The sequence below is a fragment of the Medicago sativa genome, chromosome 8 (assembly GCF_051527215.1).
Source record: "Medicago sativa cultivar Bolivia chromosome 8, Bolivia_mono, whole genome shotgun sequence".
In the NCBI taxonomy this organism is placed as follows: Eukaryota; Viridiplantae; Streptophyta; class Magnoliopsida; order Fabales; family Fabaceae; genus Medicago; species Medicago sativa.
In genome coordinates this window covers 12,116,920-12,130,265 of record NC_140756.1, presented here as the reverse complement: position 1 = coordinate 12,130,265, position 13,346 = coordinate 12,116,920, and positions in this window count along the sequence as shown.

Sequence of the window (13,346 nt, the reverse complement as noted above, 5' to 3'; positions counted from 1 at the left end):
TTGTTGTTATTCATGTTTAGGTGAAACTGGTTTTATAATAATAATAGGAAATTATGCTTAAATTTATTTTATTCTAATGGCTTCATATTTTTTTATCCTTTCAGCCATTCAACTGGTCACCGTCTTCACAGTTTTAAATTAGTTTTTTTTAAGGAAGTTTTAAAATAGTTATTAGTTCATTTTATTATATAATACTATCATTTTATCAAATAATAGTTTCTCTTCTTAATTTTTAAAAGAAATTTGGGAATATATATTTTTTTTTGTAAAAGTAATAAAATATCTAGAGTCTATAATAGCCCATTTAAAGTTCCTATTATGATATCTCATAAATACATCTAAGATGGTAAAAAAATGTTGGACATTTAACATGTTAGTGTGAGTTCGAAATCATAATTTTCCATTTCTAAAATTAGTGAGTTTTGTTATTAAACTCTTTTGAAAAAAAAAAAAAATTCACGTGCAATGTATGTCTCAAATAAACTTGAATATTATTATGAATGAGGGAAAAATGATTCTTATTATTCAATATTAGTGAGTACAAACATATATATACATGAAATGCTAGTGTAGAATAGCTATGGTGATCTAGCTCATATAGGATACAAACTGTAAACTAAGCTTAACTAGATAACTTGCTGCGCAAGTTATCTTCTATCCTTGTATCATCCAATATCCCCCCACAAGATGGAGGTTGGTAGAGATCTATCAAACCCATCTTGGACAATAAAACACCAAAAGGTTGAGGGAGAAGTGATTTGGTGAAGAAATCTGCAAGCTGTTCTTTGGAGGAAACTGGGAGAAGTTTCAAAATGCCTGCATGGAGCTTCTCTCTTACAATATGGCAGTCAATGTCCAAATGTTTTGTTCTTTCATGGAACATAGGATTGGAAGCTATGTGAATAGCACTCTGATTGTCACAGAAGAGAACAGGAAGCTTAGGGCATTGAATGTGAAGATCTCTGAGCAAGTAAAGAAGCTGTTGAAGCTCACATGTAGCAGAAGCAAGAGCCCTTTACTCAGCTTCAGATGAAGATCTAGAAACAGTTAACTGTTTCTTAGTTCTCCAAGAGATCAATGAGTTTCCTAGAAAGAAACATTGGCCACTGATAGATCTTCTGGTATCAAAACACCCTGCCCAATCAGCATCAGAAAATCCTTGTAACTGTAATGATGAGCTTCTGGGAAAGGGCAGACCCTTGCCAGGACAACCCTTGAGGTACTTGAGCACCCTCAAAGCAGCTTGGTGATGAATTTGAGTTGGTTTAGAAAGAAACTGACTCAGCTGCTGTGTAATAAATGTAATATCAGGCCTTGTAGTGGTAAGATAAAGTAACCTTCCAATCAACCTTCTATAGGATGAAATTTCTTCATAAAGAGGTGAAGTATCAGCATATAGCTTGATAGAAGGGTCTGAGGGTGTGGAAATAGGTTTGGAATCAATAAAGCCTGAATGTGAAAGCAAATCTAGGCAGTATTTTCTCTGGCATAGGGATATACCCTTGTGGGAATGAGCAACCTTAAGACCAAGAAAATACTTAAGCTGACCTAGATTCTTAATTTTGAAGGATGCATGCAGAATGGATTTAATGTGATCAAATTCAGCTAAAGAGTCACCAGCCAAGATAATATCATCCACATATACAAGAAGAAGAGTGAAGGATGAAGCAGTTTGTTTGATGAATAAAGAGTGGTCAGAAGTTGCTTGAATGAAATGATGTTGCAGTAAGATAGAAGTCAACTTCTCATACCATTTTCTGCTTGCTTGCTTAAGACCATATAAAGATTTCATCAGTTTACAAACTTGATTTGGCTTGGAGGATGAAACACCAGGTGGAAGAGTCATATAAACATCTTCCTGCAGATCTCCATGAAGAAAAGCATTGTTCACATCCAACTGATGTAAATGCCAATGCTTAATGGATGCCAAAGCAAGAACTAATCTGACAGTTGTCATCTTGGCCACTGGAGAGTATGTTTCAAAGAAATCAAGACCTTCAATTTGATTGTAACCCTTGGCTACCAATTTGGCCTTATATCTTTCAATAGTTCCATCTGCATTGTGTTTCACTTTATAGATCCATCTGCATCCAATAGGTTTTACATGATCTGGCAAATCAACAATTTTCCATGTACCAGTTGACTCCAGAGCAGAAATTTCAGCTTGCATAGCTTGCCTCCAACACTCAAATTTAGTTGCCTCAGTATATGATTTTGGTTCAGGGTTGGAGTGTAAAGAGAGGATATAAGAAGAATGATGGTTAGACAATTTATTATGAGAAATATAATCAGAAATAGGATATGCAGAAGTATGAAAACTATTACAAACATAGTCTTGAAGATAGGAAGGAGTATTAATTTGTCTGGAGGAATGTCTAACATGAATAGGTAAAGGAGGAGATGGAGGAGGACTAGGGGTGGAGGTCACAATAGGGAGGTCATCAATGATAATAGGTGGAGGAATAATGGTATCTTCAGAACTGGGAGAAGATAATTGTGAAGAAACAGTTGAGAAGTATTCCCAAGTGGAAGAAATGGACTCTGAATTACTTGGGTAAGGTAAGATATGCTCATGAAATATGACATGTCTGGATACAAAGATCTCTCTAGTATGCATATCTAAGAGATTGAATCCTTTGTATCCTGATTGATAACCTAGAAAGACAGATTTTCTTGATCTGGATTGAAGTTTAGTTCTATGAGCTTGCAAGGATGAAGCATAGCATAAACAACCAAACACCTTAAAGGTAGTAACATCAGGAAGTTTATTGTATAAAACCTAAAATGGGGATTGATTTTTAAGGACAGGAGTGGTTATTCTATTGATGAGGAAAACAGCATGCAAGATAGCATAAGACCAATATGAGGAAGGTAATTTGGATTGGAAAAGAAGAGCCCTACCAACATTAAGGATGTGTTGATGTTTTCTCTCCACTCTAGCATTTTGTTAGGGAGTCTCAACACAAGATTTTTGATGGATTATACCATGAGAGGCATAAAAAGTGGAGAGCATAAACTCAGGACCATTGTCAGACCTAACAAACTTAGGGGTGACATGAAATTGGTTTTGGATCATGGTGATAAAAGATTGAACATGAAGAGCAACTTCAGCTTTAGTTTTGAGTAAAATGACCCAAAGGAACCTACTATGGTCATCAACAATAGTTAAGAAGTATCTATGACCATGTATAGAAGAAACAGATAAGGGTCCCCAAATATCAAGATGAAGAAGTTCAAAATTAGAAGATGCATGAGATAAACTAGTATGAAAAGGTATATGTTTTTGTTTAGCAAAATGACAAATGTCACAGATAACTTTATTATCATTGGTAATAGCAGGATACAAAGATGACATTTTATTTAATCTTTGATGGGATAAATGACCCAATCTAAAGTGCCATAAGGCTTGAACAGGAATAGAAATACTTGAATTACAAGTAACAGAAGAAATAGAAGTACAAGGTACATTTATTTTGCTAGAAACTGAATCAAAAGAAGCTAAATTGGAAACATGAAACTTGTATAGTCCATCTTGTTGACTAGCCAAACCAATCATCTTCAATGATTTCATGTCCTGTATAAGACACTGATTATCAGAGAAATGAAAAACACAAGATAAACTTTGACACACTTTAGCAACAGACATGAGATTCAATTTGAATGTGGGAGAATAAAGCACATTGGTCAAGTAAAATTGAGGACTAAAAACAATAGTACCAGCTTGATTAAACAGAAGAACCATTAGGTAAATTGACATAAACAGGTGGAATGGAATGTATAGAAGTAAACAAAGATAAAGTAGTGCATATATGTTCATTTGCACCAGAGTCAAGAATCCAAAAGGAATTGGAAACTGAAGAACATGAATTAACAATGGTTATACCTGCAGATGAAGATGAAGCAGAATAACCAGAAGTGATATTGGGAGAGACACTTATATGGTTAGTAGTGGGGCCAGGGGAAGGGTTAGATACTGAGGAAACCAAATTTGCTTGTTGAAGAAGCAACACAAGCTGATCAATCTTCTCCTGAGCCAAACCAATACTACCAGATACATTGCTTGCATCAGAAGATTCAGCTGAAGAAGCATTAGCTTGAGAATTCATAGAAGCCTGAGAATTCATATTGACTTGTGGATTAGGTTTGTTAGGAAAACCATGCTTCAGATAGCAATACTCAATAGTATGATTATATCTATTGCATAAGCTGCAATATCTGCCAGAAGATTTGTTAGAAGATCCCCTTCCACGCCCTTGGGGTCTTCTAGTATCTGAAGCATTCACAAGTACAAAACCTTCTTCTAGAGAAGGAAGAGAAGGAGTATACACATTGTTACTCTCCTCCTGAACAACAAGAGAAAATACCTTGTTCAGTGAAGGTAAAGGATCAAGTAGGAGCACTTGAGTTTTCACAACTGAAAACTGATCATTGAGACTAGTTAGAAACTGAATTATTTGATCTTCAATCCTATATTCTTTGTTAACTCTCATAGCAGCACATCTGCACTGATGAGGACAAGTGCAAGTTGGAATTGGACGGTGAGAATGAAGTTCTTCCCATAATGCATTCAATTCAGTGAAATATTCCAACACAGATTTGGAACCTTGCTTAAGATTGTTAATGGAGGAACGTAGATTTGCAATGCGAATACGATCAACCTTTGAAAATCTCTCCTTGAGATCTTGCCAGACATCAAAAGCAGTGTTGTGAAAAACAACTGTTTGTGCAATTGGATCAGAGAGTGAAGCTATGAGCCAAGATTGCACTAGGTGATTACACCTTTCCCAAGCATTTTTGTTGAGATCATCATCATCAGGAACAGGGAGAGATCCATTGATGAATGAAAGTTTATTCTTCGCGCCAAGAGCACGTTGCATTGATCTACTCCATGCAAGGTAATTGGAACCATTGAACTTTGGAGAAATCACCACAGAATGAGGACCTTCGCTAGGGTGAACATAGAAAGGAGATTCAATATCTTGATTGGATTGTTGAGAACGAACCATGGTGAATCAAGCAGAAATGAATCAAAAACAGAGGATTGAAGAATAACGCAAAAATCAAGAAGAAAGAGTCTCAATGAAGAAATTGAGATCAAGAAGCAAGAATAATCGGTGAAACAAAGAAGAATCACACGAAAAACGATGAGAAATCAGAGAAAGAAGAAGCTTGAGCTTCAAGCTTCCATGGCGGAAACGGTTAAAGAAAAGGATCGTAACAAACTTCTCTCTCTTGAGAGAGTCTCGTGATACCATATTATGAATGAGGGAAAAATTATTCTTATTATTCAATATTAGTGAGTACAAGCATATATATACATGAAATGCTAGTGTAGAATAGCTATGGTGATCTAGCTCATATAGGATACAAACTGTAAACTAAGCTTAACTAGATAACTTGCTGCGCAAGTTATCTTCTATCCTTGTATCATCCAATAAATATTGCTGAAATGCTTTTACCCTATTGGTTTGGTGATAATGGTCGACAAAGTGGTGTTTAAGTATGTTCCTATAATTCCTCAAAAAAAAAAAGTATGTTCCTATAATCCTTTCGAAAAAAGAGTATTTTCCTATTATAATGGAAAATGATTGCCTTTATTAGCATGAACGAAATTGTGGGATTTAAGATAAATGATAGTGGTCACCAATGTTCGAAGAGAGTTACCATATTTTAGTCCTTTAGTAATAAAAATCAGGACAAGTTATAGTGTGTTTGAAACATCGATGGATTTTCCACAAACACACGTCTAGTGAGATCTACAATTTTTGACTTCTTTAAATTCGCATTAAACTTGCATAGGGACGCGAGAATATATCGTCAAACGCCAATCCAAACACTACATTGCATTGGTGTCTAGTTGAACCACCATAAGAAAATTGACAATTCCGTCGTTACTAATAATAAAAAAATTGATAACCTGACACTTCACAACGATTTTAAAAAGAAACAATTTGAACCCTACAAATGAAAATGTCCTAAATAATAATTTCTTCAATAAACCATTCATCTTTCTTCTTTAAAATTCAAACAACTAGTTATTATTAATGAAATGCTATAAGCAACCTTTCCTTCAAAAAAAATTCAAACAACTAGTCTACGTAGACATATCGTTGTAGCTATGAACACATAACATATATTTTGTTTTTAGTGCACCGTTGGTAATAAAAAAATTGATATACTGTTGTTCTTTTTTAGAGTTGCTAAATATTGCTAATATTTAGCTGAATAACTATTGTCATTGGATGACCTTAATCCGCTTAAAATTGAACAACATTATCTGTTAGCTAAAAAGAAGAAAAAGAAATAAAATGCATAATTTATAGAAGATTTTTTAGAATAGTGTTCATTTAATACAATTTTGGTGACAACTTCATTTTTCTTTCTTTTTATAGATAAAAAATAATAGAGAGAAAACAAGAAAAGAGAGAATAAGAACATAATGTACATACTGGAGAGAGTTGCTAAAAAGTTGACGTAAAGTGGTTGTATAATAATGGGAAATGCTAACTTGTGTTTAAGAACCTAAAGTGGAAATTTTATCTAAGAAATTGTCCCAATTTATTCTTATGGAGATTGAAAATTAATGTTTTGTAATAAATACTTACCATTTTAAAATCTTTAACATGTGTCATAAGAGCACAAGTTAACATGACTCAAATATAATTAATTTTTACTTTTTCTTAATTATTGTTGAAGACTTTTTTTTAAGAATTATTGTTGAAGACTTAATTGTCATTTTTTACAATGATTCACATAGGAATTAAGCCTAATGTTTGATTTGCACGTTTAGAGCTGCTATAATTGATGATGAACGTGTAATTAATTTGGATGTATTTGATTACACTTAAATAGAGTTGATTTTGTCTTTAAAATTGATTTTAACGGAATTTTCTTCTACATTTATCTATTAAAAGCACACTTTCGGGTAGTATTTAGGTGACATTGTGGTTGATGACATTGATGATATTGACCAACTACAATGTCACAAGTGTAAAAAAAACAAAACATCCTTGCGAGAGAGAAGAAAACCACTTGTGACATTGTGGTTGGCCAATGTCACCAACCACAATACCGCCCAAGTATTTTCCCACACTTTCACATCCTTTTCTACCGTGAACACAAGAAACTACATTATTTTTAAGAAAACGCACATATGCAATCTTCTCACCGATAAAACAAACACGTTAAAAATGAAAAAAAAAAGTATATTATCCACTAATAATTTTGTGGATAGAATGAGTTTTAGTTTTACTCTCTCCGATTTTATTTTGTTAAAAAAAATTCTCTCCGATTTTATTTATAAGAAATATTTAATTTTTTAGATCCATTATTTAATAGAACTAGGGACTACATTATTAGGGATGAGAATAGGTCAGGCCGGCCTACAGCCTAGCCTACGACAGATCAGGTCAGGCCAGACTTTTTTCTTAAATAGAGAAGGCTTATGCTTTTTTAGAAGCCTATTTAGCTTAAAAAGTCAGGCCGCATGTCATTCAAAAAGCATCTTAGGCTTATTAGGTCGGCCTATATAGAGAAGGCTTATGCTTTTTTAGAAGCCTATTTAGCTTAAAAAGTCAGGCCGCATGTCATTCAAAAAGCATCTTAGGCTTATTAGGTCGGCCTATTTAAGTAAATATGAATAATATTATTTATTATTATATTATATTTTGTGCTTTAAATTAAAATAAAAATTTGTTAACTTTTTTAGTAATTTAAGCTTATTAGTATACATTAATTTTTTGCATATTTAAATGTATTATTATAAATTGGAATTGGAATTGAAATATGATACAATATAGTCAAATTCCCTAAAGACTCATGTTGATTATCAAAAGAGAGTTTAATCTAATTGATATGTTAGTTTGCTAGTCAATTTAAACTTAGATCACATTTCTTATTTAAAGATGTTCATATGAAATAAACTTTTAAACAGGCTAGCGAACGTATTAGGTTTTCAAATGGTTATGATCAGGCAAAAAGTAAGTCTATGACAGGCCACATGTCAGATTTAGGCCTTCATAAAATTTGGAAGACCAAACTCAAACTTTACAAAGCTTAGCTCGACGCAGCTTATTTCCACCATGTACATTATTATACTAGAAATGGATACAAACGATTAAACGTGCATACATAGGCTCTGTTTGGTAAAATTAGATGATAGCTGATAAGCTAGCTGATAGCTTTTAGCTGATAAGATAGCTGATAGCTTTTAGCTGATAAGCTAGTTGAAGTGTTTGGTAAAATTAGCTGATAGCTTTTGCTTTGAATAATAAGGGTAAATATGGAAAAAAATGAGAAGCTAAAAGCTATAAGCTCAAAAGCTACTTGAAGTAGCTTCTGAAAAATAGCTTATAAGCTCCTGAAATAAAGCTTATAAGCTCCTGAAATAAGCTATAAGCTCGTTGTACCAAACAGAGCTAAAGTGTTACCAAACAGAGTTTTTTTTGTCAAATGAGCTTATAAGCTAAAAGTTAAGAGCTAAAAGCTCTTTTTTTAGGTTTACCAAATAGTAGATTCTAGGACTAGAGGTAAAGGTATAGGATAGTGTTAGTGAAATAGTGGCGTGTTTGACGGGGAGAAGACATGGATAAGACACTGGCTTCACGCTGCTACTCTCACTTCAAACACACGTTGCACGCACACGCACCCTTCCTTCCTACATCAGATCAGATCAGATCATAACCGTGTCTTGTGTTTTTTGACTTTCTTGCTATCTTGTTTTTCACTGTACATTTACACTGTCTGTACAATTTTTACCTTAGCCTTCATTATCATTCAATAGGGGCCAGGTGATCCATCACTCTCACTCTCTTTTCATTTAAAATTAAAACCAGCTGAGGTGCCAAATTATAATAATAATCCTAAAGAAATTGACAAATTAATCATTTTCAAATTTATCTTTTAGCACGCAATCAAAGTATCAAACATGTAACTCATCTTTTTTAAACATGTTTGTTAAAGAGTTTGTTAAAGAATATATGTGTCACCATACCAGCATTAATGTGTAACCAAAAGAATACCGGCATTAATGTATTGTATCTCATCCAAACTCTAAAGCTAAGCATAGTTGAGCGATAGCACTGAAATGTTTGATCTTCGAAGCAGGGGTGGCCCTGAGGCGGGCGCGGGGGCGGCAGCCCAGTGCACCATTGGTTTAGGGGCACCAAAATTATTATTTTTACTTAGTAGTTAGTGCTATATAAATATGTTTCTTTTTAATTCGCTTTGATTAATTTTATTGAAAATATATTTTTAAATAACTTGGATTATAAATAAATATTTTGCAACAAAAAAGCAAGAAGAAAAATGTTTGAATAATTAAAATGGCACAATTTATTGTTTCGCCAAGAGCACCAAAAATCTTAGGGCCGACCCTGCTTCGAAGAAGTTTTTGTGTTGCATCTTTTTTAAAAGTTGACATCACTTAATGGAAAAATGTTTGATTGTTTTTGTTGTTAAAGAATATGTTGTATTGGTTGGATAATTCAACTTGTTTGAGCTAATGGTTTAAAAGTTGAAGGTTTCTTATTTATATATGAGAAATGAGTAAATATTAATATAATAACTAATTGTTAATACTTGTCATTAAAATTTAATAATTTGTTGTTGTAATTATTCTTTTTGAAGAGTCTTGGCATGAAATTCAGATGAATCTCATCTAATTAAAATATTAATATACTTTTAATTTACTTGTTTTTATCAATTAAAATTCAGATGAATATGTTGCATGAAAAATGATGAGTCTATAGAGATTTCAAATCACCTTTGCGTAATAGGGACCAAATTGTAGTAACTTTTCTTTCATTCACAAGATTAAGTTTGGTTCAACTTTGAAAAGAATTGATTCGAAAAGAATTGATTCTGATAGAATTGATTCTAACATAATTAATTCAAAAAAACGTTAAATTTTAGTCCCTTAACTTATTTAATTAGTATTAGTTTGGTCCCTTCACTTATTTAATTAGTATTAATTTGGTCCCTAAACTTAACGTTTTTTTAATTAAATTAACAGAAAGGACAAAACCGATACTTTAAATAAAGTTAAGGGACCTAAACGGATGTTTTATTACTTATGGGACCAAACCCATACTTGAAATCAAGTTAAGGGACCAATTGAGCATTTAAGCCTATAAAATTTAATGGAGAATTGATTCTTGTAAACTCAAAAGCTAGGAATTGTAACTTCAACCAGAATTGCTTTTGGAGATGAGAATTGATTTTGAAAAGCTGAACCAAACATGTTGGAATTGCTAGTTTTCACTTTTGAAACTATCAGAATTTCTTTTGAAGGATGTAGAAGCTGAATCAAACGGATACTAAAATTACCCTCCTTCTATTGACTATGAAGCTTCTTCTCACATCCTCGTGCAAACACATGGATTAGAGGGTTTTCAAACCATGACTCGATCCTTTAAATGGCAAATGTGTCACCTTGCTAATCCTTTTTCTTTTGTTGGGATATTTTTTTTTTCTGCTGAGACTAACCTGCATGATATCTATTGACAAGGTACATACGAACCTTCTTAAATAGATTTATTAGATTATGTATATTTTCAAAAATGTCTATTCAAATTTTTTTTTTGAAAGAAAAATGTCTATTCTATTTAATTTTGTTTATATTAGTCATTTTGAAAGGATATCAGAGACAAAATTGATAGTAAATGATTAAACAATAAAATATAAAAATTAAAATGCATAGCAAGTCATTAAAATTTATCAATCTATTTTTTTTACAATAAATGTAAAAATTAATTGATAGTTGGAGATTAAATATATTGATCTATTGACAAAAAATTGTTAAGTAGAATTAATTTGATCTTGAAAATTGATTCTACTTGAAGCTAATTGATTTTCACACATGTATTTATAATTGAATTCACTTTTATTTTAGAGTTTAATGATAGTGGATTAACGGTTTAAAATACTCCCTCCGTCCCGGAATAACTGACCTATTTTCTAAAAAAAAGTGTCCCAAAATAACTGACTCATTTCAATTTTCAATACAACTTTCATCATTCCCAATACAATATAACACTAAATAATACTACTTTTATCATTCTCAATACAATATATTCCACTTTCCCCTTTATTTATACACTTTTCTTAATCTGTGTGAAAAACCAAAGTAGGTCAATTAAACCGGGACGGAGGGAGTAACCATTATTAAACTCTTTATTAACGGTTTACACACAACCATTATTAAACTCTTTATATTAATGTATTTAAACACAAATTACTTTTGGTTAGAATCGCTTCTAACCATGTTTAGTAGATCATAGAATGTAAAAAATGTTGATATGAAAGTTAGTCTTACTTGAACACAAACACAAATGAAAAATATTTAGACACACTCACATAAATGGAGAAAAATAAATGAAAAAGAATTTAATCACTTTATTCAATTACTTTCTCTTTTAATTTTTTTAATTTATGTATATGTTTAACTATATTTTATTTGTGTTTGTGACCAAAGAAGTATTTCTCGCTGATATCGCACATATATGAAAATTGTATATGAAGAAAATTGTGCAGCACGTCAAATATGTCCCGGAGAAGAATGAGTCAAACAAAAGGAAGTGAACACAAGTAGCAAATGAGAAATGTGCACGAGAGAGAGAGGAATGAATAGCAGAAAAACACGTCATCAATCACAATAATGATGATTACAAAATGACAAATACAATTTCCACGAAAACACTGTCACTGTGTTGTAGCTGTCTGTGTCAGTCATACTTACCCACTCACTGTTTGTGTTCTTTCCTTTCCCTCGCCGGGTTCCGCCACGTATTAGAGTAACGGTAACTCAACGCAAAGAGAGAATTTGGATCAACGTTTCAGATTCGATTTTGTTATTACAACTCAATGGTTGTGATCTTTGTTTAAAAACATGTACAAATGATTCTACCTCTTTGCTTTGTTCGCACGCGAGGCTACAGCGTGCACTTTACTATGGCCCACCACCTTATCCACGAGTCAGATATAGCTGACTCAAACTTAGACATATGTCGGTCAAGTATATGTCAGTACCAACCAATAATAATAGAGTATTTATTTATTTTTTATTTTATCAATTAAATTAAGGGTTATAAATTTATCATAACATATGTATATGTATGAGATTCAAACTAGGGTCCATTTAGTTTGGATCAGTATATGTTTTGGTTCAATTTAGACCACTTAAATGACTTAGTATTGTAGGTTGTCTTTCAGTCAAAACATACCCTACATTCTATTGTCTAAAAACACACTAGCAGTCCCCTTTCCTCATTTAATTTACAAAGTTTTTTTTTTTTCCCTTCAGATCTAACAAACCCCAACACTGTATTGAAGGAGTAGAGAAATTTCTTCTTCAATTCTGAATGTTAAATCCAAGATGATTTTTCCTAAAAAAAAAAATCCAAGATGATTTCAAATTTAACACACTCGCTTGCTAAAATTGATTTAAGAATAACATTACAAGCAACACCTTTAACACACTTATATTGATTTATGGAATTAATTTCAGTTTCAGTTAAAACTTACCTTCAAATTTATATATCGAAATTCAAAAGTCAATGGTCAACAATTCTGGTATCGCAAACGAGTAATCAAAGATGGATTTGATTTCAATTTTATTTTTCTGTTCTGGTTTTATTTTTATTAAATTTATTTTTTTGAAAGTTTTTATTAAATTTATTGAAAAATTGCTTCTGGAACCAAAAATGATCCAGAAACCAAATCGAACCAGTGCAGAAGGTTCACAAAACGAAAATATCAGTGATAAAGGGTTTGTCTGGAAGCCAGGAAGTGGTCCTTTGAGAAATCAAATTGATGGAAAAAATTGGGGATTGGGATTTGATGGAAAGAAGAAGGAGGTGAGGGAGGTGATGGAAAGAAGATGAAATTGGAGGTGTGGATTGCTCGTAGGATAAGAGAGGAAGAGAAAGAAATATTGGTTTTTAGTTTAGTTCAAGGGTATTTTAGGTATTTCAATTAATGACAAAAATGATAAGGTGTGGCTAGTCTTACATAAGACTTGGGTGTCATACAACTTGTACAACAGGTACTGAACTATTAATCCTAACCGTTTATATAAAATATTATTATATCAAAAGTTAGATTTCAATTGGTCCAAGTTGGGCCCCAACTTTCACTGGTCCAAGTTAAATTTTACCATTATGTGATATCTTTAACAATCGAGTTAAATTCACAAAAAATAGTAACAAATAAATTTAAAGATATCTTACATATGAAATTTTAATCTTACATATGTTACATATTTGTGATGATGTAATTATTTATTTTGATCATAATAACGCTTATTAGACCTATTTAATCCCTCGTAAAAACTTACAATAAAATGAGAC